This window comes from Eubalaena glacialis, chromosome 1, assembly GCF_028564815.1.
Source record: "Eubalaena glacialis isolate mEubGla1 chromosome 1, mEubGla1.1.hap2.+ XY, whole genome shotgun sequence".
Taxonomy (NCBI): domain Eukaryota; kingdom Metazoa; phylum Chordata; class Mammalia; order Artiodactyla; family Balaenidae; genus Eubalaena; species Eubalaena glacialis.
This window is the reverse complement of record NC_083716.1, coordinates 88,242,124-88,268,618: the sequence shown is the minus strand read 5'-3', so window position 1 is coordinate 88,268,618 and position 26,495 is coordinate 88,242,124. Positions and strand designations below refer to the sequence as shown.

The following is a 26,495-nucleotide window of genomic DNA, read 5'->3' as shown; positions in this document are numbered from 1 at the left end:
GTTTATAACTCCAAATCTTGTTTTCTACAGAATTTAAGAAACGAATAAATTTAGAAGAATTTTTAGTTTATGTTTTGTGGCACACAGTGTATAATGATGTAATTTTGTTACATCAGCAACCGAAGGGAGTGGGACAGAGCTGTAAAGGAGCAGAGTTTGTGTATGTCATTAAAGTTAACCTGATATTAATTCAAATTAGAGTGTTATAACCTTAGGATGTTAAATGTATAATCTCCATGGTAACCACAAAGAAAATAGCTATAGAATATACACAGAAGGAAGTGAGAGAGGAGTTTAAATGTTCACTACAAAAAAATCAACTAAAACACAAAAAGAAGACAGTAACGCAGGACGTGAAGGACAAAAATGCTATAATACATATAAAAAACAAACAGCACAATACAGAATTAAGTCCCTCCTCAGTAATTACTTTACGTGTAAATAGATTGACTGCTCCAATCAAAAGACAAAGATTGGCAGAATGGATAAAAACACATGATTCAACTATATGCTATCTAAAAGAGACTCACTTAAGATCCAAGACACAAATAGTTTGAAAGTGAAAGGATGGAAAAAAGATATTTCATGCAAATAGTAACCAAAAGAGAGCAGGAGTGGTTACACTACTATCACACAAAATAGACTTTAAGTAAAAAAATTTACAAGAGACCAAGAACATTATATACTAATAAAAGGTTCAATACAGTAAGAAGATATAACGATTATAAACATTTATGCACCTAGTAGACCATCAAAATAACTGAAGCAGAAGATGACAGAATTGAAGGGAGAAATAGGCAGTTCTACAACACTAGTTGTTGGCTTCAATACTCCACCCCACTCTCAATAATGGATAGAACAAGCAGACAGAGAAAAGCAAGGAAATAGAGGACTTAAACAACAATAAACCAGCTAGATTTCACAGACATATACCAAACACCCTACCCAACAACGAAAGCATACACATTTGTCTCAAGTGCACATGGGACAGGTTCCAGGATAGACCATATGTTAGTCCACAAATTGAGTCTCAACAGATTAAAAAAGATAGATATTCTGCAAAGTATCTCCTCCAACCACAATGGGATAAAGTTAGAAATCCGTAACAAAAGGAAAACTGGGAAGTTCACAAGTCTGTAAAAATTAAACAACACATTCTTAAGCAGCCAATAGATAGAAAAAGAAATCACAAGGGAAATTAGAAAATACTTGGAGACGATAAAAACAAAAATACATTATACCAGAACTTGTGGGACACAACTTTTATTAATAGCTATAAATGCTTACATTAAAAAAGAAGAAAGATCTCAAATCAATAATCTAACTTTACAACTTAAGGAACTGAAAAAGAAGAACGAAGTAAACCCAAAGCTAGAAGAAGGAAAGAAATAATAAAGATTCAAGCAGAGATAAACAAAATGGAGAAGAGAAAAAGAATAGAGATGATCAACAAAACCAAAAACTGCATCTTAGAAAAGATCGACAAATTTACAAACTGTTATGTAGAAGGACTAAGATAAAAAGAGAAGACTCAAATTACTAAACTCAGAATAAAAGTGGGGACATTACTACCAATTCTACACAAATAAAAAGGATTATAAGAGAGTACTATGAAAAACTATACACTATCAAATTGGAAAACCTGGATGAAATGACAAATTTTTAGAAACATAAAAGCTATCTAGACTAAATTATGAAGAAATATAAAATCTAAGTAAGCTTTAGGAGATTGTATCAGTAATCAAAAATCTCCCAACAAAGAAAAGCCATGAAACTGAGCTTCACTGGTGAATTCTACCAAACACTTAAAAAAAATAACACCAATTTTTCTCAGATTTTTCCCAAAAATTGAAGAGGAGAGAACACTTCCTAATTCATTCCATAGGCCAGCATTACTCTGATACAAAAGGCAAAGACACTACAAGAAAAGAAAACTACAGACCAATATCCATATCCATTATGAACACTGATGAAAAAAAATCCTCAATAAAATAGGAGCAACTAAATTCAGCAGCATATTAAAAGGATTATACACCATGACCAAGTGAGTTTTATTCCTGGAATGCAAGAATGGTTCAGCATACAAATATCACTCAATATAATACACCACATTAATAGAATGAAAGGGGAATAAACATATGATAATCTCGATGCCAGAGACGGTGTCTGACAAAATTCTACACCCATTCATTATAAAACCAATCAACAAACCAGGAATAGAAGGAAACTACCTCAAAATAATCAAGGCCATATATGGAAAACTCACAGTGAACATCATACTAATAGTGAAAGACTGATACTTTTCCTCCAAGAGCAGGAAAAAGGTAAGGATGCCTGTTTTTGCCACTTCTATTCAACATAGTCCTGAAAGTCCTAGCCAGAGCAATTAGGCAAGAAAAAGAAATAAAAGGCATCCAAATTGGAAAGGAAGAAATAAAATTATCTAAGTTCACAGATGTTATTATCTTATATGTAGAAAGCCCTAAAGATTACACACACACACACACACACACACACACATGCAAACAGAACTAATAAATGAATTCAGCAAAGTAGCAGGATGCAAAGTCAACATGTAAAATCAGTTGCATTTCAATAGACTAACAATAAACAATCTGAAAAGGAAATCACAAAAACAATTCCATTTACAATACCATCAAAAAGAATAAAATACTTAGGAATTAACTAAGGAGGTGAAAACTTGTACAGTAAAGTCTACAAAACATTGCTGAAAGAAGTTCAAGAAGACATAAATAGATGGAAAATATCCATATTCATGGACCGGAAGAATTAATATTGTTAGGATATCGAATTTACCCAAAGTGTTCTACAGATTTGAAGCAGTCTCTATCGAAACCCCAAATATGTTTTTATTTCAGAAATAGAAAACCCATCCTAAAGTCCATATGACATGTCAAGAGACCCCAAATAGGGAAAACAATCTTTAAAAGGAAGGTCAAAGCTGGAGGACTCACTTCTTGATTTTAAAACTTATTACAAAGCTATAATAATCAAGACAGTATCAAAATAGACATATAGACCAATGGATTAGAATTGAAAACCCAGAAATGAACCCTTGATTTTTGACAAGTGTGACAAGACCATTCACTGGGAGAAAAAACAGTCTTTTCAACAAACGGTGCTGGGAAAACCAGACATCCACATGAAAAGAGTAAGTTGGGCCCTTATCTAATACCATATACAAACATTAACTCAAAATGGGTTAAAAACCTAAATGTAAGACCTAAAACTATGAAACTCTTAAAAGAAAACATAGAACAAAAGTTTCATGACATTGTATTTGGCAATGTTTTCTTGGATAGGACACCAAAGGACAGGGAACAAAAGAAATAACAGACAAACTGAATTTCATTAAAATGTAATCATTTTGTGCATCAAAAGACACCATCAAGGAAGTAAAAAGGCAACCCACAGAATGGAAAGAAATATTTGTAAATCACATATCTGATAAAGGATTACTATCCAGAATATATAGGGAACTCCTAAAACTCAACAACAAAAAAAGAAACAACCCAATTCAAAATGGAAAAAGAACTTGAATAACCATTTCTCAAAAGAATACATGCAAGCGGCCAATAAGCATATAAAAAGCTGCTCAACATCATTAGGGAAATGCAAATCAAAACTACAATGAGATACCACCTTACACCCATTAGGATGACTACTATCGAAACACACACACACACACGAAATAACAAGTGTTAGTGAGGATGTGGAAAAATTCGAATTCTTGTACACTGTTGGTGGGAATGTAAAATGGTACATCTGATGTGGAAAATAGTATGGCATTTCCTCAAAAAATTAAAAACAGAATTACCATATGATCTAGCAGTTCCATTTCTGGGTATATACCCAAAGAAGTGAAAGCTGGTCTCAAAGAGATATTTGTACACTCATGTTCATAGCAGCATTATTCACAATAGCTAAAACGTGGAAGCAACCCAAGGGTCCATTTACAATGAATAGATAAGCAAAATGTAGTATATACACACAATGGAACCTTAAAAACCTTAAAAAGGTTGGGAAATTCTCACATATGCTACAACATGGATGAACCCATATTATGCTAAAAGAAATAAGCCAGTCACAAAAAGACAGATACTGTATAATTCCACTTATAGGAGGTACAGTGTGCCCTCCTATCTGTGGGTTCCACACCCACGGATTCAACCAACTGCAGATCAAAAATATTTTTTAAAAAATTTCAGCAAGTTCGAAAAAGCAAAACTTACATTTGCTGCACACTGGCAACTATTTATACAGTATTTGCATTGTATTTACAACTATTTACATCACATTTACATTGAATTAGGTACTATAAGTAATCTAGAGGTGATTTAAAGTATATGGGAGGATGTGTATAAAATACTACACCATTTTACATAAGGGACTTGAACATCCTTGGATTTTGGTATCCACAGGGGATCCTGGAACCCATCCCCCATGGATACTGAGGGATGGCTGTACTTAAGTGTATTCAAAATCATGGAGACTAATGGTATAATGGTAGTTGCCAGGGGTTGAGGGGAGGAGGGATTGGAGAGTTATTAATAGGTATAGAATTTCAGTTTTATAGGATGAAAAGAATTCTAGAGATAGATGGTGGTGATGGTTGCACAACATTATGAATGTATTTAATACCATTGAACTGTACACTTAAAAATGGTTAAGATGGTAAATTTTATGTTATGTGTATTTTATCACAATAAAAAAATGGAAAAAAAACTCTTCTGAACCATTGTGCTATCAGATGAGCCTCTGATGACAAAGAGAAGAGATTCAATGATTTAAATAATGTTTTTAAATTACTCCTTTGTGCCAGACTCCAGACTAGACACTTTATATGCTTCAGTGAAGAGAGCCAGGGCATCCTTTAGCATGGGGTTAAAGAATTCATGCTGCGATTTTCTTTTCCAGGTGAGAGGGTTGCCAATTTGGGCTGGGTTCAGCCGGCTGGTTCTTCTCTGCTGGACTTGGCTGGGCTCACTCACACGTCTGTGGACCATCCACTCCCATTCAGGTTGTAGGCTCTGTGCTGGGGCGGGAGGCAGGGGCGGTTTAAGCTGGGCAATAGGAATGAAAGGTCGTATGTCATATATCTGTGACATCCCTCATCATCCAGCAGACCTGCTTGGGCTTACTCACTTGGGGCAGAAAGGTTCCAAGTGCATCGGCAGGGCAAGTGCTTTTCAAGTCTCCAATTGCATCACACTTGCTACTGTCCAAAGGAGGCTATGTGGTCAACCCAAACATGGGGGAAAGGAAGACCCCAGCTCTTGATGGAAGGAGTTATGAACCCACATGCCAGGGTGTGAATTATGGGGGTTGGGGGCGAGAAGACCTCATGACCTTTTGTGCAATCTAACACAATTTTAAAAGTGAAACAGCCATGGCCCAAGGACAAGGACGTGTTCCTTGGCAATATTTGACATTGAAGGTGAGTTTGATCAGTCTAAAATGCAAAGAGCTTCTTAAAATACTATCCAAAGCATTCATGCTTAAATAACCCACCACATGAAAAAGAGACACAGAATTCCTACAATATCATTTCACTGAAAGGAACGTGGTCCCTTTTACAATGGAAAGCTGAGATGCTCTTGAAATAAAACAATGGATGATGGTGACTGGATCAAGACCTCTGTTCTTATTTCTCCCCTCTTTTTCGATCCACTTCTTAAAAGCCTAGAGTCTCAACCATACATTTTGAAACCCACTTCAATTGCAGGGCTGGTTGGGGAAGGGCATGATTCCACGGGCCTCTCCTGGGCTCAGGCTGCCACCATCCTACTTGGAAAGACCCCTGATTCCATTTCTAATCCCTGAGCCCCAGTGGCTGGAGTTGCCAGGTGTCAGAGAGGCACTCTGCTGATAAGAGCACGAGTGCTTACCCACACACCGACTGCCAAGCTCTGAATGTTTAGCTGAGGCTGAATGAGAAAAACAATTGCCTGTCGGAACACTTAATTGAATTTGAGAAACCTTGTGTCCATCTTTCTTTTTGACAGGTGCCCTCAGATTTCTTTTCCGAGATCCAGGACTCTCAGCTGATGCTGGCTTCAGTCTGAGTGAGCGAGGGAAAAGCTGTCACTGCCCGTTAGATTTTGGATGGTGCCTAGGGACTCTCCTAGTTTTGAGGATAGCTGGCGATGAAAAAGGAGCATCTGAGCTATAGGAGCAGCCAGTGAGGCCCTGGGGTGAATGGCATTTTACTTTTGTACACACCATGCTCACAAAAGGGGGTTTCAGGTGGCCTCCAAAAATATACGTATATCAGAATGTGAAGAATAAATCAGAGTGAAGGGGAAAATAAGGGCAAAAAGAATTAGTGAAACACTAATTGGACACACTTTTAGGCAAGTCGCTCAGAAAAATATAACCAGTTATATGAGTCCCAGTGTTCATGAAATAGAATTCAGTTAGTTCCTCAGGAGAAGATCATTTCTTTCTACTCTTAGGCTTTGAAACCCATTTCCCCCAAGGGTCCTTACAGCGAGGATGCCCTGCCACGCTGTGGACAGGGTCCCCACCGACTTCCTGATACAAATACTGTGATGGCCAGTGTCATTGGGCTGCAAGTAAGGAACCCCTGAGGTCTGGTGTGACACAGATGGGCATCCTCACCCCAAATGCCTGAGATGGCCAAACAGACAGACCAGGCTCGGTGGGTTTGAGTATGCCAGCCTATTTCAAGGGGCATCGAAAAACCATCAGCGAGGGTTCTAACCTGTGGACCCCTGCGGGATTTTTGACAAAGTACCAACAGTTCTTCAGAGGTTCCCCCAAACTGGGATCCTCTCCTTAGAAAAGAGACACTTACCTAACTGACAGGAGAGATTTGTCCCACCAGTTCTGGGAAGGTTCTGGACCACATCTTGGTGGGGGGGTGGCAGGGAGAGCAGGGAAGCTAAAGCCACAGGACTACGTAGGGAACAGGTGAGGCTGTCGCAGAAAGGTCCCAAGCCCTGCATGACTCCAGATCCCTAGCTAGTAAGGAGGAAAGAGTTCGCTGGTCCAGCACAGGCGCTGGAGTTGGGCACACCTGGACCCAGCATCATCACTGGTGGCACTGGGCAGGGGACAATCTCTCGGACCCCAGACTCCTTCGGTGAAAATGACTTACGTATTTGCTACTACTTAGCTGCAGCAAACAGAAAACTCAATTAATCCAACTTAAACAGGACAGGTATTGTTCATCTCACACAGCTAGAAGGTCCAGGTGTGCAGTCCAGGGCTGGTAGGATGGCTCAGTAGTGTCACCAAGGACTCAGGCTCTTTCTTTCTTTCTTTTGTTTAAATAATACTTGTTTATTGAGTAAATGATTATGATATACATATAACATGGAAAATCATATTCATGTTTGCCCAGTGTCCAATAAAAAAAGTTTTTTATTTTTTTCCCTTTTTAAAAAAATTTTTATCTCATATAGGAATACAGTTGATTTACAATGTTGTGTTCGTTTCTGCTGTACAACAAAGTGAATCAGTTATACATAGACATATATCCACTCTCCTTTAGATTCTTTTCCCATATAGGACATTACAGAGTATTGAGTAGAGTTCCCTGGGCTATACAGTAGGTCCTTGTTGGTTATCTATTTTAGGCTCTTTCTAACTTTCTTTTCCACCATCTTTGATTTGTAACTTTCATCCTCATGAGGCCCCTCTAGGCTTTGTGTCTGTCCTGTCCTCCAACTGGGAGGAAGGCAGACAAAACAAAGCCTGCTGCTGTGAAGCTTTGTTATTTTCTCCAGAGGAGGAGAAATTGCAGCTTATCTCCCATTAGTCAGAAGGAGGTCACGTGGTCATCCCTAGCTGCAAGGAAGTCTGGGAAGATTGCTGTTGGCTGCCCTCCTTTAAATCACAGAAAGACAAGGGAAGGGTCCTACTTGGCATGCTGGTGCCATTTCACGTCACTTGTCCCAAGCCAGTAATGTGTTTCTGTCTTGAAAGCATTTCACCCACTGCCTGGAACGCGGAAAGCACACGGTAAATGTTACTGTCACTCACATGCCGCAGAGTCCCCCCAAAACTCCGCCTTGTCTGGCTGGACCCAAGGGATTGTCAACCAAGTGTCCCAGGCTTTCCAGATCAGTCACAGTTTAAATCCCAGCTCTGCTCTCTGCGGTGCGTGAGCTTCTAATGAGAAATGACAGGCAGCTCAGTGTGGCACCGAGGCGCGGTGCTCCGGGCATCTCTAAGAAGGCCGGGTCGCTGTTGAACCTGGAAACAGGATCTATTTCCTTGTTGGTGCATAAGTGTCCTTTCCAGCTCTATATGGAATTCCAGGTTTGCCCTGCTAACTCTCCAAGGCAAGGGCGTACCTATGGTGTATGTATAATGTGCACATGCTAATTAGAGAACAAAGTCACAAGAAATTGAGGGATGTTTGGTTGTGTGTTTGAACCAGCCAAGCATCACAGAGGTCAAAGCTTCCACAAAGTGACCGAGCCCTTTTCAGGTGCTCCACGACCCAAAATTTAAACGTGCATTAGATAACCATTTGGGATGCAGAAAATATGATCCCCATACCATGAAGAAGTTCTGGTGACAGGGGTTGAAGTAAAAATCAATTGATATGGTTTTCAGAGAATCAACAGATAAGCCCAGGGAATGGTAGAAATATATCCATGAGGCATTTCTATATAGAAATATAGCAGCGCAATGACTGTGCTTTGAAAAATCAGAGACTTTAAATCTCTTAGGAAAATCTAAGCTGTAAGGAAAGAGTAGGGTGATTTTCTTCACCCAGTGAAAATTATGGAGAGGAAAAGGATTTTCTTATGGAACTTAATGCCAATTTACCAGAGCGAGGAGTCAGAGCTTGACCTTCAGCCCGCTTCCCAAGGAGACCGGATATAAGCCCTCGGGCTATACATACTGAGGAGTCGCTTACAACGCAGGCCCTGAGGGGAGAGGGTGGTGACCACGATTAGCCCTGGGGCCCTGATCTTTCTGCAGTTCCCTCCCCGGGGTCTAGTGGGAGCCCCGGAGTTCCCTGGAGGGAGCTCGACCCTCCCCACTCCACCACTCTGTGGTTGGGAAGCAAGAAGGAATACAGGGATAGGGGTGTTTCGATCACCCACATACAAGTAGCGGGAGCTGCCAGCTCTGCTCTCTGCGGTGCGTGAGCTTCTAATGAGAAACGACAGGCAGCTCAGTGTGGCACCGAGGCGCGGTGCTCCGGGCATCTCTAAGAAGGCCGGGTCGCTGTTGAACCTGGAAACAGGATCTATTTCCTTGTTGGTGCATAAGTGTCCTTTCCAGCTCTATATGGAATTCCAGGTTTGCCCTGCTAACTCTCCAAGGCAAGGGCGTACCTATGGTGTATGTATAATGTGCACATGCTAATTAGAGAACAAAGTCACAAGAAATTGAGGGATGTTTGGTTGTTTGTTTGAACCAGCCAAGCATCACAGAGGTCAAAGCTTCCACAAAGTGACCGAGCCCTTTTCAGGTGCTCCACGAACCAGAAGACGTCCCTTTCTGTCAAAAGCCAGAGCAGCTCCTGTCACCATCCCAGCTATTAACACTATGGGGAGGAGACGGGACAGAACAGAGAGGGAAGGCGGGAGACCATTTCCTGGTCATGAGCAACTCAAGCTTTCACTTTAGAGCGAATCCTTGGGAGAAAAGCAAATCTTAAATGCCAAGCTTGCATCTATAATACTTGACGCTGCTAATTTAGGAAGAGAAGTCACCAGACTCTGCCCTTTCTGGGACCCTCCAGGTCAGCTTAACCCTTCCAGGCATTACAACGTGCGTGCCTCTGACAGTGAGGCAAGGGCTGGAAAATGTCACTTTAAAAATGCCACACTCCTCTCTCTCTTGAAAATACTGGGAAATGTCATTCCAGGGCCCATGGCCATGGACACCGTTCCCCAGAGGATGCAGAGGAGAACCGCTGCAATACAGAACCAGGATGAGGAGAAATAGGAATGTGGAGGGGCTGGGCTGCACTTTGTCACATCTTCCTAGAGGCCCCAGTGATTCCTTGTGAGAAGGGCAGGCAGAGCCTGCGAGCTGTCCCCTCTTCCTTTACTAATAGAGCCCTGGACTTTATGCTAGCCCATATGGCTACCCAGAGTGAAAGATCACAACCTCCAGCATCCTTTGCTGCTCAGTGTGGCTATATGACTAAATTCTGGCTAATGGAAACTTCTGGAAAGGGTCCTTAAAATGCCAAGACATGCCCTTATTGTTCCCTTCCATGCTCCTGCTGTCTGGAATGAGTTTGTGATGTGATGACTGGACCTCAAGCAGCCACATTGGACCATGAAACCACTCTGGGATTGAGGACCACATTTGATAAAATGGCAAAATAGAAGGAATCTCGGTCACTTGGGTATTTTATTAAGTAGAGGAAACTTACCAGATTTGGACCACCTACTTTCAGACTGAATGTCAGAGAGAAATAAGCTTCTATCTTATTTAAGTTATTCTTACGGGGGACTTTGCCATGCTTGCTGTTGAATCTATTCTTAACTAGCATAGAAGGGAATAAGCTTTATACCAAAATCTCATTGTATCTTATCTGTAGTATGGGTACTTATATCTACATATAGATATTTAACTAAGAATGCTTGAGAAGCTTCTTTAACTTAAACTTCGATAAACACAATACAATGAGTGACTGAACCCACCGTAGACAGTCTTATACCCTCACGTATGCATGTTGGCGTTAAGATTACAGTAAACTGCATTGGACTGGCTCGCTTGGATCACTTCAGGGCTCTGGGTGTAGGGACTTCCTTAGGTGTCTGGCACCTGGCCCTGGGTGACTAGGGCGGGGGGAGAGTGAGCACCCCATAGAGGAGGTGGTGGGGTGCCGGCTCTGGATGGATTGGTTGGCAGGTGAAAGGTGAGCTCCCAGTTGCGTTGTTTACTGTCTGTAGGAACTGGCTGCCTCTGGGAGGGGCAGTCCCCTCTCAGGCCCCAGAGGCCAAAGCATCACATCTAGAAACTAGGAGATGTGGTTATCACAGAAGGGCACAATGTCATTCTCGAGCACCTGTGCTTGTCGAGGAGCCACCAACAGCTCCAATCCTTACTCAGATCTTGCCTCGTCTGCTGACCCTGTCAGAATCTCTCATCCACTGCACCTGTGTTTCCCAGGACGTCCGTATCACCTTTGGTTTGTGGTCACGTATACACGTGGTGATCTTGCCATCTACTCCGGGAGCCCCTGAGAAACAGGGAGGTGTCAGTCAGCTCCATATCGCCTCCCAACGTCCACCCCAGGCCTGGCACAAAGCTGGCCCCGCAGGTGCGTGTGAAATCGATGAAAACCCAGTGCCGAGCGCAGGAGGTCTGTGGATGTACACTGACCGTGTGTGTGATGGTTTCCCCGAGGGGGTAAACTCCCCAGTCAATTCTTACTAAGGCAGTGATGGGGAGGTGAGCAGAGTTACTCTATTTCCTGTGTTTATTCCTCAAATGCCGTGCGCTCTTAGGGGAAGGCAATTTCGCTAGATAATTTGGGGACCAGGATTACTCCTTCTTTCTTAATGTTGAGTTATTTGCATTACAGGAATCCACATTTACAGCGATGAAAACCACAACTTAATTTGGAATAAATCTGGGTGGGAGCATCACGCTCTTAAAAAAATCAGCAGGTTTGGGGATAGGGAAGAAGAATCATTCCGTGGAAGATTTCATCGCAAATTGGATTTCCTTTTTTCGAGCGCTTTAATTTGCTCCTTCCATGCTTTTGTTACTTGACTTAAAAAAGCCACTTTACATACTACTTATAGTGCCTACGAGTTAAATATTTCCTTTCTGCATACATGATGGCAACCGCAGTGTTGCTATTTCATTAGTAAATTAAATGATTTCTAATTATTCATGATGAGTCCACTTTCCAACAGCTATTTTATTATCTCCATATTTTTTCTCTGCAGCTCTTCTAAACAGTTTTTGCCCCTAATCAAACAGATCAACTTGTATTTTTTCCTTTCTCTCTCTCTCTCTTCATTACTCAAAAGAAACATTCTCAAATGCCTTTAACTTCAGGTCTCAGTAATGAACAAAAGGATACATTATCAAGGATAGCCTTTTCCAAAACTGTAATTTTAAAACTGTTTCATGTTTTTGGATGGCAGCCGGCAGTTGTAAGTAGGTACAAAGGGACATAAATCCAGTCCCCACTGTCTACTTTTTTTTTTTTTTGGTTGCACTGGGTCTTAGTTGTGGCTTGCCGATTCCTTAGTTGTGGCACATGGGCTCCTTAGTTACTGCTCCCAGGCTCCTTAGTTGCAGCTCAGGAGCTCCTTAGTTGCAGTTTGCTGGCTCCTTAGTTGTGTCATGCCCACTCTTAGTTGCGGCATGCATGTGGGATCTATTCCCCTGACCAGGGATCGAACCCGGGCCCCCTGTATTGGGAGCATGGAGTCTTAAACACTGCGCCACCAGGGAAGTCCCCATTGTCTACTTTTTTAAAGGGTGCTTTTTAAGTCTCTGACAAAATTTGTCATTGGGGCTTTAATATAGAGAGCAAATTGAATCTTTATTTCTCTTTAAGGCAAAGTGAAGAACCTGCTGTATAGAAAAATAAATAAAATAAAATTCAAAAATTCAAAAAAAAAAGAAAGACAAAGTGAAGTCCCCTACCCTCCAAAATAACCAGCCAGGAAAAAAATGAGGAGAAGTCACCTAAGCTTATTTTCTTTCTTTCTTTCTCTTTTTCCCTCTGAAGCAAATGGCCCTCCAAATACAATGGGGAACTACCATGACTGTTCCTATAGCCCAGGTGATCTGGGCCGGTGTTGGTTGAGCAGTAAAGTGCAATATAGAGCAGCAGTGACAGCTACTGCCATCAAGCGGCATTTAATTGTGTTACATAAAAAGCCAGTGATGGCACTGTCATGGGGACCAGCCCGTAGCTCGGACACCTGGCCAGAAGTACGTGGCACATGGCACTCTGTCGAGAGTTGCTGAATTGAGTTGTTGTATTGAGTTGATTTTTCCTCTAAATAGGATTTAAAATGTCATTCCCATCACAACAGCACAGAAAGAAATGGAGATCTGCCCGTGAAAAATCCCATGAACTCATTAAATAGCAGCATTTTCAAGAGTATATTAGTGAGAAGGGAATGTTCTGGAAATCATCAACTGGTAAAGACTCAGCTTATAAGGACTTTATTTTCAATAAAGAAGCAAAGAGAGAATCCTGAAGAAATCCTAACGCAGTCATCAGACCTCCCAGGGCCGACATCCTTCCCTCCTTCACGCTCTGCTCTTGACCTTGCTTCTTATTTCCCTGAGAAAATGGAAGTATCAGAAGAGAACTTCCGCACAGCTCGCCATGCAGTCCTCCGCTTTGCCTGCCTTTGTCCCTATCCTGTACATCCTGGATGCGATACCCAAGCCCTCCGTTTCCATCAGGCCCCTCTCCTGTTGTTCATTTCTCCCTCTATCGTATAAACACGCCGTGCCAGCTCCCATCTCAATAATGGTAGCCACAGCACTGCGATTCCAAGGAAACCCCTTTGATCCCACGTCCTTCTCCCAGGCTGCGTCTTTTCTTTGCTTCCCTTTCCAGCGACGTTCCTAAGAGTTAGTTCCAATGCCTGCCTCTTCCTCTTCCCCTTCTCTCATTGTCTCATGAACCTACCCTGGCCAGGCCTTCATCCCTCCCATTCTTCGAGCTCTGCGCTCATCCAGGTGACCTGTGTGTCACTGAATCCAGCGGTCAGTGTCTCCATCTTTGATGACTCCTGCTTTCTCCATAGACTTCTTCCCTGGGGCTCTAGGACACCTCTTTTGTAGCCCCCTATTCCTTCTCAGCCCCAGTCTCACCAGCAGTATCTCCTCCTCTTCTCTACTTCCAAGAACTGGCTTCCCAGGAATCCACAGTTCTTTGTCCTTTGTTAAAGAGTCCTTTAAAATATGTCTTTTGTTCCTTCTCTGCTCATTCCCTGCCCCATAGCTTTAAAGACATATATAAGAGGAAGATTTGCATATTTATTTCTCCATCTTGGACCTGTCTTCTGAATTCCACACTCACATACTTGACATCTCCCCTGAGGTTCTATAAGCTTCTCAAATTTGACATGTTCAAAGCCAAACTATTTTTATCCAGAAACATTCCCCCCATAGTCCTTTCCCATCACAGTAAATGGCAAATTCATTCTTCAAGTTTCTCAGGTAAAAAATTCTTGAATCTTCATCTCCCATACTCCACATCTCAACCATCAGCAAGTCCTGTCCACTCTGCTTCAAAGTACACCCAGCATCTGATCTCTCCCACTACCTCTGTTCTCATTTGCTGTGGCTTATTGCAGTAGCTCTCTAACTAGTCTCCCTGATCCTATCCTTGAACATAACCCATCCCCCCAAAGCATGGCATTTGTTCTCAGCCAATGCCAGCCAGAGTCGAGATACCTTATAGCTAGATTTAATGAGAGTGACATATAGAAAAATTGAAAGGACACCATCCCAGCTACTTCCTGGGGAAAAAAAGTCAACTTTTTGTTAACTTCAGAATAATTGCATTTAGGAGCCCTTCTGATTATTGTTAAAATGACCACCTGAGCCATGAGTCCACTCTGTGACCATGTCTGTTGTGATTCCAAGGCCCAGTAAGAACAAAACCAGGTGAGCAGCAGAGCTTTAAAAATATTGCTTTAACAAGATTTATTTCTATCAGGGTCTGCTACAGATGGTCAGGCCCAGTACTAATAAAAGTACATGGTTTCTGGTCCTCTGGGACAGACCTTTCCCAACTTTCTGGAGGTTGCAACATCCTCTTGTTTATTTAATTCCCTAACTTCTTTTCCACTTCTCTCCACCCAAATTAGGCATGTTTTATTTATGTAAAATTTAATGGATGGAAATTTAAATTGTTATTGTTCTGAACATTTTTAGAGACTTTGACATAATGGGAGTTATTACATGGCTGAGAATCACAGCTTCAAGGCAATATTTGAAAGAACCAATGGGACCCAGAGAGCCAAGAGAGGAAAAAATAAATCAACAGAGAAGGACATAGAGTTAGGAGGAGGAAGAATCAACAGAGAACTGAATCAATAAAAGACAATGGAACCCCCGAATGTTGCCCTCAACACGTGGGGTGAGGCAGTTATGTTTATGTGATTGCTAAGGGGCCTAAGTGCACTCAGTTCATTAATTCAAAAAGAAATATCTGGGCTTCCCTGGTGGCGCAGTGGTTGAGAATCTGCCTGCCAATGCAGGGGACACGGGTTCGAGCTCTGGTCTGGGAAGATCCCACATGCCGCGGAGCGACTAGGCCCGTGAGCCACAACTACTGAGCCTGCGCGTCTGGAGCCTGTGCTTCGCAACAAGAGAGGCCGCGATAGTGAGAGGCCCGCGCACCGCGATGAAGAGTGGCCCCCACTTGCCACAACTAGAGAAAGCCCTCGCACAGAAACGAAGACCCAACACAGCCATAAATGGATAAATAAATAAATAAATAAATAAAATTAAAAAAAAAAAAAGAAATATCTCTGAGCACTTGCTTTGTTACGGGCAATTTTGTAGGCATCAAAGAAAAAATAAAGATGAATAAAATAATATTTATTCCCTTGAGGAAGTCCAAACCTATAAGGGAAAATGAATGGTAACCTGAGTCACAGAACAATTAACAGCTGTATTCATTAAGACAGGACCAGAAATACAACAGATTTCTGTGTATTAATTCTGCTTCCTGCAACTCTACCGAATTCATTGATGAGCTCTAGTAGTTTTCTGGTAGCATCTTCAGGATTTTCTGTGTATAGTATCATGTCATCTGCAAAGAGTGACAGTTTTACTTCCTTTCCAATCTGGATTCCTTTTATTTATTTTTCTCCTCTGATTGCCGTGGCTAGGACTTCCAGAACTATGTTGAATAAAAGTGGCGAGAGTGGACATCCTTGTCTTGTTCCTGATCTGAGAGGAAATGCTTTCTGCTTTTCACCATTGAGTGTGATGTTAGCGCATGAAAAGATGCTCAACATCGCTAATTATTAGAGAAATGCAAATCAAAACTACAATGAAGTATCACCTCGCACCTCTCAGAATGGCCATCATCAAAAAGTCTATAAACAATAAATGCTGGAGAGGGTGTGGAGAAAAGGGAGCCCTCTTGCACTGTTGGTGGGAATGTAAATTGGTACAACCACTATGGAGAACAGTATGGAGGTTCCCTAAAAAACTAAAAATAAAACTACCATATGACCCAGCAATCCCACTACTGTGCATATACCCAGAGAAAACCATAATTCAAAAAGATACATACACCCCACTGTTCATTGCAACACTATTTACAATAGCCAAGACATGGAAGCAACCTAAATGTCCATCGACAGATGAATAGATAAAGAAGATGTGGTACATAGGTACCGTGGAATATTACTCAGCCATAAAAGAGAACGAAATAATGCCATTTGCAGCAATGTGGATGGACCTAGAGATGATCATACTAAGTGAAGTAAGTCAGAGAGACAAAGACAAATATCATACGATATCACCCATATGTGCAATCTAAAAAGATGATACAAATGAACTTATTTACAAAACAGAAACAGACTCACAGACATAGAAAACAAACATGGTTACCAAAGGAGAAAAGGAGGGGGGAGGGATAAATTAGGAGTTTGGGACTGACATATACACACTACTATATATAAAATAGATAACCAACAAGGACCTACTGTATAGCACAGGGAACTCTGCTCAAGACTCTGTAGTAACCTACATGGGAAAAGAATCTGAAAAAGAATGGATATACGTATATGTATAACTGAATCACTTTCCTGTACACCTGAAACTAACACAACATTGTAAATCAACTATACTCCAATAAATAATAAAAATTAAAAAAAAAAAAAAAAGACAGGACCAGGACCCGAAACCAGACCCCCGTCTGACCTTCCATCTCCTCTCTTGTTATCAATGTTCTTGGGTGACAGAAGGAACAACTGCTCTGTTAATTAACCTTGTCGTACCAAACGGCTTGGGAATTGGTCGTGAAATAGAGTCCTTCAAGGGATTAACAAAGAACACCCAGGGGAGGCCCGTTGATGTATCCACTTTCATCCGGGGCTCAACAATGCTGTGAGCCAGGACAGCTGCCTGGATGGGTGAGCGATGGGTGAGCCTGAGGGACTTGTGCTAGTTAGTTCACACGTGGGTTAGCAAGTGGATAGGCCACCTTCCCAGGAAGGGTTCTGTAGCCCGAGTCCTCCAGTGCCCACTGCAGTCGGGGCATACTGTCAGACAAGGTAAAGATTCCCTCAAAGAAAAGACCCTAAACTGATGCTCTCATGTGGACTCCTATCTGTGTCTTGAGCTTCTTCCTCCTTGTAAGTCCATCTTTTTTAGTGATTCCTTCTGGTAGAAAAGACCACTTCTGTCCTTTATGTGGATTCAAGCTTCCACCAGCTGGTGGGCAGAGTGGGTCCAGGCTTCCTCCCATCCCAGCTGCCTGTGTCTTTCTTGCTACAGCTTCTCCTGTAAGACTAAAGCAAAGCAACCTTCCCCAGCAGTCTCTCCGGGCTAGCACAGCCATGGACACTTTTGCGTATCCTCTTCCAGAGGCAAATGACTTACCTAAGTGCAATACAGTGCCTAGCTGCCTGTACCCAGCTGTTTGGTTTTTATAGGTTATAGGCTCCTGGCTTAGAATGTCAAGTAGGTCTGTTACCGAATCCGGTGCAGCTGCTCACTGCTCAAAAATCAATACAAGAAAGCGACAGGGGGGGGGGGGGAGAAATGTTGGTAGAAAGGAAAGTTGCTTTTAATCAGAAGGCCAGCAATCTGGGGAGATGGTGGACTCAGTGTCTCCTAAAAACCGTCTCCGAAGATTCTGCTCGGCCATGAAAGCCTTTAAAAAGGGAAACAGGGACGTCATCTCAGTGAATCATTGAGGTAGGGGGTCAGAGACGTCGCCATACCCCACTGCGTGCAGGCGTGTGTGCAGGCTCATTGATTCCTCTTGATCTCTCTTTAGATGCTGTCTTGTTCACGCAGTTTGTTCACGAGATTACTGAAGGGGAAGCTGGGGAAGAGAGATCTGGTCATCTGTTAATTACTTATTCTTCATTTCTAATTCTTTGATCTATGGAAAGAACCAACAGGTTAGGCAAGGTACTGTGTGGTGAAAAGATGTGAAAGGTGTGCTAGGGCCGGAGATGAGTAGAGTATGACGGGCACCTGGTGTAAGGTTAGTGACAAGACAAAGGGGGCCGCTGTAGAGAGCTTTTTCCTGCAAAGACCTCTTTCCTGCCAGAGCTGCTAACGGTTCTGCAAAAGAAAACCAGAAGTCTTCTACTGTGTCCCTCCCCTCTCCAATTTTCACATCCTCCATGCAGCCATTGTAACCCTTTAGCTGTTTTTATACTGCCATTTCTTGATATTTTAATATCTTAGAAATGATTGCCATTTGCCATTTTGAAAGTCAGGGTCTCACTCTCTTCCCACACAACTCACACCTTTTCCCTCCCACACTCGTATTCCCTTCCACTCAATTTAGTTACATAATAATTTTTAGATTTAGCATTTTCATTATGACCCTGTAAACAGCAGCTTGGCTATTTATTAAGCTCTGATTATATTTCCTTTCTTGAACAAATTATGGTTTCCCTGGAGTTAGTAAATGACTCTGCTGGAGGTAGAAGCCTGCCTCAATACTGTAACAGAGGTTGTCTGTCAGTTTCATTCTTTTTCATGGAGCCCTTCCTCCTGGGCCCCTCTGCCCTCCTGTTGAATGTGCAGATCATCTTATGACCTCTCTTCAGCATCTCCTGGGGACTGCTTCCCTTCTCTCTTGTTGGATCCCTGGTTTCTGGAGCCAGTATCTTTCTCTTTCTAGATTTATTCCTTTGTTTTCAAAGAGTACCTACTTAGCTTCATAGGAAAGCGTGCCTGAGAGGCTTTTTTGTTTTGTTTTTTGTTTTTGTCTTGTCTTTGTTTTTTGAGATCTTGCATGTCTAAAAATGTCTTGACGGCTGCAGCTGGACCTCAGGGTCTGCACCGTCATGGAGACTCTCCACCCACACTGGACCCACTCAGAGTTGTGGGAAGATGAGCTGGACTCAAAAGAAGCTTATCAAACTGGAGGAGCCCTGAGGGGTGCAGGACTTGGGGAAGGGGGCTCATGGCCTGTGCTGTGGCCCTGCTGGCGAGAGAGAAAGTACAAGGGGAGACCACTCAGAAGACAGGAGGAGTGGAGACATAAGGAAACTGAAGAACAGGGGCACAGAAGAGATCAATGAAGAGGAAGACCCCATTTGAGCACGTCATTCGTGCAGAAACCAACCAAAGGCATGAGGTTGCAGACATGATGGAGAACTTTGAGACAGAGCTGAAGAAGAGGAAAGGGATGCAGAACACAAAAGCAGAAAGTCAAGCTGAAGAATGCAGTCTCCATGAACCTGCAGCAAGCATCCTCAGCAAAGACCGTGGAGATGTCTCCCAACCAGATGCTGAGCAGCATCCCCAAGGTGGACGTCCAACGTGATGCTGAAATAAAAAATATTTCCACGGAGGATGCTAACATCTGTTGGCAGGGCAGCAGAACAAGAAGAAAGACAATGAAACATCCTCCGTGTTCACCAGCGATGTGTAAATTATGAGCAGCCCACCGATCTTATCACGAGGCACTCAATGCCCCCAAATGGAGAACAAAGAAGAGTCCAACACTTGCCCTTTGAGAAGGGGTCCCCCCCCATCCCTAACCACAAGAGTCCTGCTAAGGACAATGCCACCAATTTCTATCACTATGAGAAGTTCAAGAAAAAAGAAGTGAGGGTGGTTGAAGGGGAGAAGGGCAGGGTGGGATGTAAACAGAACCTTCCTTCAAACCCCCTCATAAGAAAAGGCTTCCTGGACAGAGGTCTGCTTGTTTGCTGGCAGACAGCTCCAAAAACAGACTTTACTAATCCTGTTGTTTACCTGCTGCATTTCTCAAGCACTGCATTTGTAACCTTTTGAAACAAAACAATATGCAGTTTTCCTATTTGGGAGCAAACTCTAGCCTTGTGAGCATTCTTAAATCTTGTTTAAGGAATTCCCTGATTGTCCAGTGGTTAGGACTCTGCACTTCCACCACTGAGGGCCGGGGTTCAATCCCAGGTCAGGGAACTAAGATCCCGCAAGCTTCGCGGTGCAGTCAAATCTTAAAAAAAAAAAAACAGAGCTTCCCTGGTGGCGCAGTGGTTGAGAATCTGCCTGCCAATGCAGGGGACACGGGTTCGAGCCCTGGTCTGGGAAGATCCCACATGCCGCGGAGCAACTGGGCCCGTGAGCCACAACTGCTGAGCCTGCGCGCCTGGAGCCTGTGCCCCGCAATGGGAGGGGCCGCGATAGTGAGAGGCCCGCGCACCGCGATGAAGAGTGGCCCCCGCACCACGATGAAGAGTGGCCCCCACTTGCCGCAACTAGAGAAAGCCCTCGCACGAAACGAAGACCCAACACAGCTACAAATAAATAAATAAATAAATAAAATAGAGTAACTATTAATTTTAAAGAAAAACAAAAACAAAAACAGTCTTTATTCTTCACTAATTGATAGTGTTGCTGGGTGTAGAATTCTACACTGAAAATTGTTTTCTCTGCAAATGTTGAAGGCTCTGCTCCTATATGGATGGGAGAAGTTGGATATTATTTCTCTTTGAAAGATTTTAGTATCTACTCTTTGCCCCAGTATTCTGAAATTTGTTTGTGATGTGCCTTGATGGATTAGGAGGCTACTTTGAATTTTAGTTCTAGGAAGTTCCATTGAAATATTTTGGATAATTTCTTCCTCCACTTTTCTTCTATAACCTTTTGTTCTGAAACTCTTAGTACTTGGATGTCGATCTCAAGATTGATCCTTTACCTTTCTTAGCTTTTTCTATTTTTAAAATTCCTTTGCCACTTTATTCTCTATTTCAGATTTCCTCAACTTTTTCTACCAAATCAGCTAAAGAATTTTAAAGTTCTTTTTATTAAAGTGTAACATAAAATCCTAAGTATATAGCTTGACAAGTCACCTCCAAGTGATCACATCTTGTCTCTACCACCTTATCGAGAAATAAAACCACATCCCCACCCAAGAAGTCTCCATGAGTCCCTCTCTCTCAGGCGCTTTCCTTCCCTCCCCTCCAAAAGTAGCAGAAATTCTGACTGCTAACACCAGAGTTCAATTTCGCCTACTTTTGAACTTTATATAAATGGAGTTATATTGTACGAAGACTTTTACTTCTGGTTTCTTTCACTCAACATTAAGATTATGAAATTCTTCCATGTTGTTGCATATAGTGGCAAATGTTTGTTTATTTTAATTGCTTTAGAGTATTTTGTCATATCTATCCTGTTGACAGATATTTGGGTGTTGTTGTTAGTTTGGGACCATTATTAACAGCATTGCTATGATGATTCTTGTACAAGTCTTACACACACACACACACACACACACACACACAAGTATATAAAACTGCTATCCTAGGTCATGAGTTTATCAAACATTAGTAGATAATGCTAAACCATTTTCCAAGGGTTATACTAACTTAGCCTTCTACTGACAGTGGATGAGAGTTTCATTTGCTCCGTATCTTTGCTAATACTTGGTATTGTCTGTCTTTTCCATTTTAAAATGTCTAGATGGCAGTGTGTAGAGGTATCTTACTATGGTTGTAATGTGCACATTCCTCATTACTAATGAAGTTGAACACCTTGTCATCTATTTATTAGCTACTTGGAGATCTCTTATGAAATGCTTGTTCAAATCTCTTGCCTATTTTTCTACTTGGTTGTCTTTTTTTTTTTCTTAATGACTCAATATCTTCTGGATAGGACCCCTTTGTTGATATAGGTTGTGGTTATATTTCCCACTCTGTGGCTGGCCTTTTCATGTTTTTTTATTGTGTCTTTGATAAATAAAAATTCTTAATTTTAATGTACTCATTACAGTTTTTCAGTTTTCTCTTTATGATTAGTGGGTTTTGGTTTTGTTTTTGTATCCTGCTTAACACATCTTTTCCTCTCCCAAAGTCCTGATAATACTCTACCATATTACAGGAATAAAGACTCAGACGTAGAGAATGGACCTGAGGACACGAGGAGGGGGAAGGGTAAGCTGGGACGAAGTGAGAGAGTAACATTGACATATATACACTACCAAATGTAAAATAGATAGCTAGTGGGAAGCAGGTGCATAGCACAGGGAGATCACCTCCGTGCTTTGTGACCACCTCGAGGGGTGAGATAGGGAAGGGGAGGATGGGAGGGAAACGCAAGAGGGAGGAGATATGGGGATATATGTATATGTATGGCTGATTCACTTTGTTATAAAGCAGAAACTAACACACCATTGTAAAGCAATTATACTCCAATAAAGATGTTTAAAAAATAAATAAATAAACACCCTTTGTCAAAAGGGACAATTTTTTTAAAAAATCAAAAAAAAATACTCCACCATATTAACTTGTTGAAGTTTAATTGTTCCAACTTTCACATTTAGTTCTAAAATCCGCTTGGAGTTGATTTTTGTGCCTAGCATGAGGTGGGAATCAAGTTTAATCTTTTTCCATATGGATATGCATTTGATTGCACCACTTGTTGAAAGACCATCCTTTCCCCAGTGCTCTGCAATGTCATCTTGGTCATAAAGCAAGTGTCCATACATGAGTGGGTCTGTTTTTGGATTCTCTCCCTGGTCCGTCCATGTATTTGTCTCTCCTTGCTCAAATACCTCTCTCTTAATTTACCGTAGTTCTTAATAAACTCAAAACCCAGCAGAGAAAACAGCACTTTGCTCCTTCCTGAGATTTCCTTGGCTGTTATCGGCCATTTGCGTTTGCACACAAATTTTCGAATGAGCTTGTGAAATTTCACGAAATTCTATTGGAATGTTGATCCAGATTGCATCTAGATGTTGCTGTGAAGGTATTTTTGCAGATGAGATTCACATTTATATCAGTGGACTCTGCGTAAAGCCGATTATTGTGGGTGGGCCTCATCCAATCTGTTGAAGGCTTAAAGAGAAAAGACTGAGGACCACCAAGGCAGAAGGAATCTGCCTCCAGACTGTCTCTGGATTCAAGCTGCAACATCAACTCTTCTGTGGGTCTGCAGCCTGGCAGGTTTGCCAGTGCCCACAGTCTTGTGAGCCAGTTCTCATGTACATACATATATACACACACATATATATCTTCTATTGGTTCTTTTTCCCTGGAGATTCTTGACTAATACACAGATCATGTCCGTGGCTGTCTATGCTATCCATGAATAAGGCTGGACCTATAATTGGTTCTTGTCATCTTTTGCTCTGGTTGGTAATACTAATTCTGCTTTCATTTATTCTGTAAATAACTTTGAGCACCTACTATGTGCTGGGCAATCTATAGAAGTTGCAGGACTTTTCCACAAACAAAAATAGCTGTCTGTGTTTTCAAGCCTCAATTTCATCTATTAGTGAAAATAACATCTTAGTTACAGGGGTTGAATGAAACTTTTTAAAGATGAGCTATAAAATCAATTCATTTCCATTACTAGAAAGAGTTTTACATACACATATAGGGAAGGGATGACAAAGAGACTTGAACTCATAAGCCAACTCGGGTACAGTGATGGTGGCTGCCTGGAGCCCTCCTGTGTGGGAAGGGGTCTGAGAAGCACTTGGGTTCCAAGGGAAAGGGACCCTTTTGTGATGTCTTCCTTGGGCATTGAGGGATAAAAAGCATCACAGGTGCCCTGTTTCGTCATCCCCGGGATTCCTTTTGTCCTCTTTTTTTTTTTTTTAATTTATTTATTTATTTATTTTTGGCTGTGTTGGGTCTTCGTTTCTGTGCGAGGGCTTTCCCTAGTTGCGGCAAGCGGGGGCCACTCTTCATAGCGGTGTGCGGGCCTCTCACTGTCGCTGCCTCTCTTGTTGCGGAGCACAGGCTCCAGACGCGCAGGCTCAGTAATCATGGCTCACGGGCCCAGCTGCTCCGCGGCATGTGGGATCTTCCCAGACCAGGGCTCGAACCCGTGTGCCCTGCATTGGCAGGCAGATTCTCAACCACTGCGCCACCAGGGAAGCCCCTTTTGTCCTCTTAAGAACTAAGTGAGCTTGATTTTGAAAGCCGGTGCCTTGGCCATGCTAGTGCTTACAGCTGGAGGTGTTGTAACTTTCTATAAATTCTATACCGAGAAACTGGTCATGGCCATTTGTGCCGCTCTAACGTCACGTTAGCATAAATTAAAGGAAGGATTGGATGTGGTTTACTGCAGTTCTTCACAGTTGTTCCTATGATTTGTGTTTGGAGTTGGCCTGCTTACATCTTATTGTGACTGATTGAGGCTACAAGCAATGTTGTCCCATTAGAGGAGAAAAATACTCATTATAAAGCATAATACGATGACTCATGTTCATGTACCCTAAAGGGCTTCCTGACATGAGGAAAGGGAGAGGAGGTATGTTTCTGGTCACAATGCTTTTATTCCATTATTAAAGCTATTGCTCCTCTGAGAAAAAAAGATTTATAATGTTTCCAATGAAGGTGCCAATTAGACCATGAAAAATTTCTGCAAATTAAAGGCATTAAGTAACTAGCAAAGAGGAGAACTGTTACATACCCACAACTTGAAGGAAAAGAGTTGTGTTGTAAAAATGTGACCTCATTTGCCACTTAATAACCTGCTTACCAATGTCACTTTTCTTACAATAAAATCCAGACTCAGTTTTAGAGTCCCTTCCTGGGTATAGAATATTGCGGTAAAATCTTGGGACCAAGCATTTAACTTTTCAGGAAGCAAAAAGCATTTTAAGACAATTTACTGCACACCTCACACTCTGCCAGAAGATGGAGAGATTAAAAACTAGGCAACATAGATGGAATCTGAGTCCAGGAATTTCTAATTTTACTAGAGATATGGAGGTATGAGGGATCAAATTCTCAGAGGAATCGAGTATGTATCTTCTCAGGACTAGTAGTTTGATTGCTTTGAATGAATGTGCCCGACGACTCGGTCAAGTAAAAAGTTTAACTGATTTTTTAATTTCCTGACTTGATTGGTTGTAGACTTACTAGCCCAAGGGAATTCGTATTTTGGCCCAAAGATGGCAAGTTCTGCCAACCCAATGATAGATGGCGTATTCCTTTTGTATCTTAAGCAAGGTGGGTAGCGCACCAAGAGTACTGGCTTTCCTTTCTTGAAAAATTGGTATCTTCCTTAGTATTAAGTGGATTCTGGGGGAACTTATTTTTTTAATATATTATATTTAAATATAAATATATTATATATAATTATTTATATTTTTATAAATTAATAATTTATAAATTAATCTAAATTAATAAATATATTAATAAACTTATATAATAAATATATATCGATAAATAAATTAATTAATAATTTATAAAGTAATATAAATTAAATTCATAAATATATTAATAAACTTATATAATAAATAAATTAATCAATAATTTATAAATTAATATATATTAATAAATTAATATAAATTAATTAATTTATATTAATTAATATAATTATTTATATTATATATATTTTTTATATATGTGTCTTTTCACAGACTTTTCACAGGTGACAAATCTTGAGTCAGACTCCCGTGGTATGGAAGGCTGAATCAGGAAGCAGAGTCAAGCAATGGTAGATGCCCATGGATTCTTCCATTGGGTCTCTGGTCCCATGTGGTAAGTTGCTACGTAGGTCCCTTGGGTCCCGGGGAGACCCTGACTCACTCAGCTTTGATCGTCTGTCTGCTGAGAGTGAGTAGCAGGCTTGGGGAAAGGGCAAGTGCAGACATGCCACCCCTGCAGTGGCAAAGGGAAACTTCCAGCCCTATCCCCCCACCCAAGGGCTCCTAGGCGGTGCTAAGCTGGTGCCTCTTTCTCTGTTGTGGCTGTGAAGACAGGAAGGATGGCATTCATGGTGAGGTTAAAGTAAAGGTGGAGGCCTGCTCTTCCAAAACAGGTGTGGCTCTTCATGACAGGATCAGGTTCCGTGACACTGATCAGTGTCACTCAAGTCAGGCACAGACATGGTGTTAGGAACCAATGAGGTTAGAGCTCACCAGAGACCGACCCAAAGGTCCGCCATCTTGCCCTCTTTTCTTCTCCCTTGTGGCCTGAGTTCCAGCTACCATCTCGGCCTCTGGAAGCTGGTGGTGGTAAGCAAAACCGTCCTTTATTCCTAAGCCATTTGCTACGTCAAAACACAGTTCAGAAAGGAGGGAAGAACCAGGAGCTGTGTGGGCAGTTCCTCCTTGGCTGCCTGACTGCGCTCACAGCTGCAAAGAAGACTTTGACTTGATGTGACCTTGAGGCCCCAGAGACTTTTCACAGGTGTCTGTAAATTCAGACACTGTAGTTAGGGTCTCCCAAAGCAACAGCATTGGGCTGGGCCTTGGATTTTGTTGTCACAGAGTGAAAAATGACCACCAACCACCGTCTTCCATTTCAATCGGGAATGGCATTGCTTGAGCCATTAAAGGACTCCTATGGGATTAGGAAGAGGTTGAGATTTCAAGCATTTCCCCCCTTGGTTCAGGACAA

General features: G+C 41.9%; 1 protein-coding gene across 1 annotated transcript in view; it reads left to right on the top strand.

Annotated features, from left to right (window-relative positions):
• The window catches only part of MAP10 (microtubule associated protein 10), a 117,563-nt gene extending 92,526 nt beyond the window's left edge, over nucleotides 1–25,037 (top strand). The window contains exon 3 of the mRNA XM_061198601.1: nucleotides 25,005–25,037. The gene's annotated coding sequence lies outside the window, so the exon portion shown is untranslated. The remainder of the gene's footprint in view (nucleotides 1–25,004) is intronic.
• Nucleotides 25,038–26,495: the final 1,458 nt, after the last annotated feature.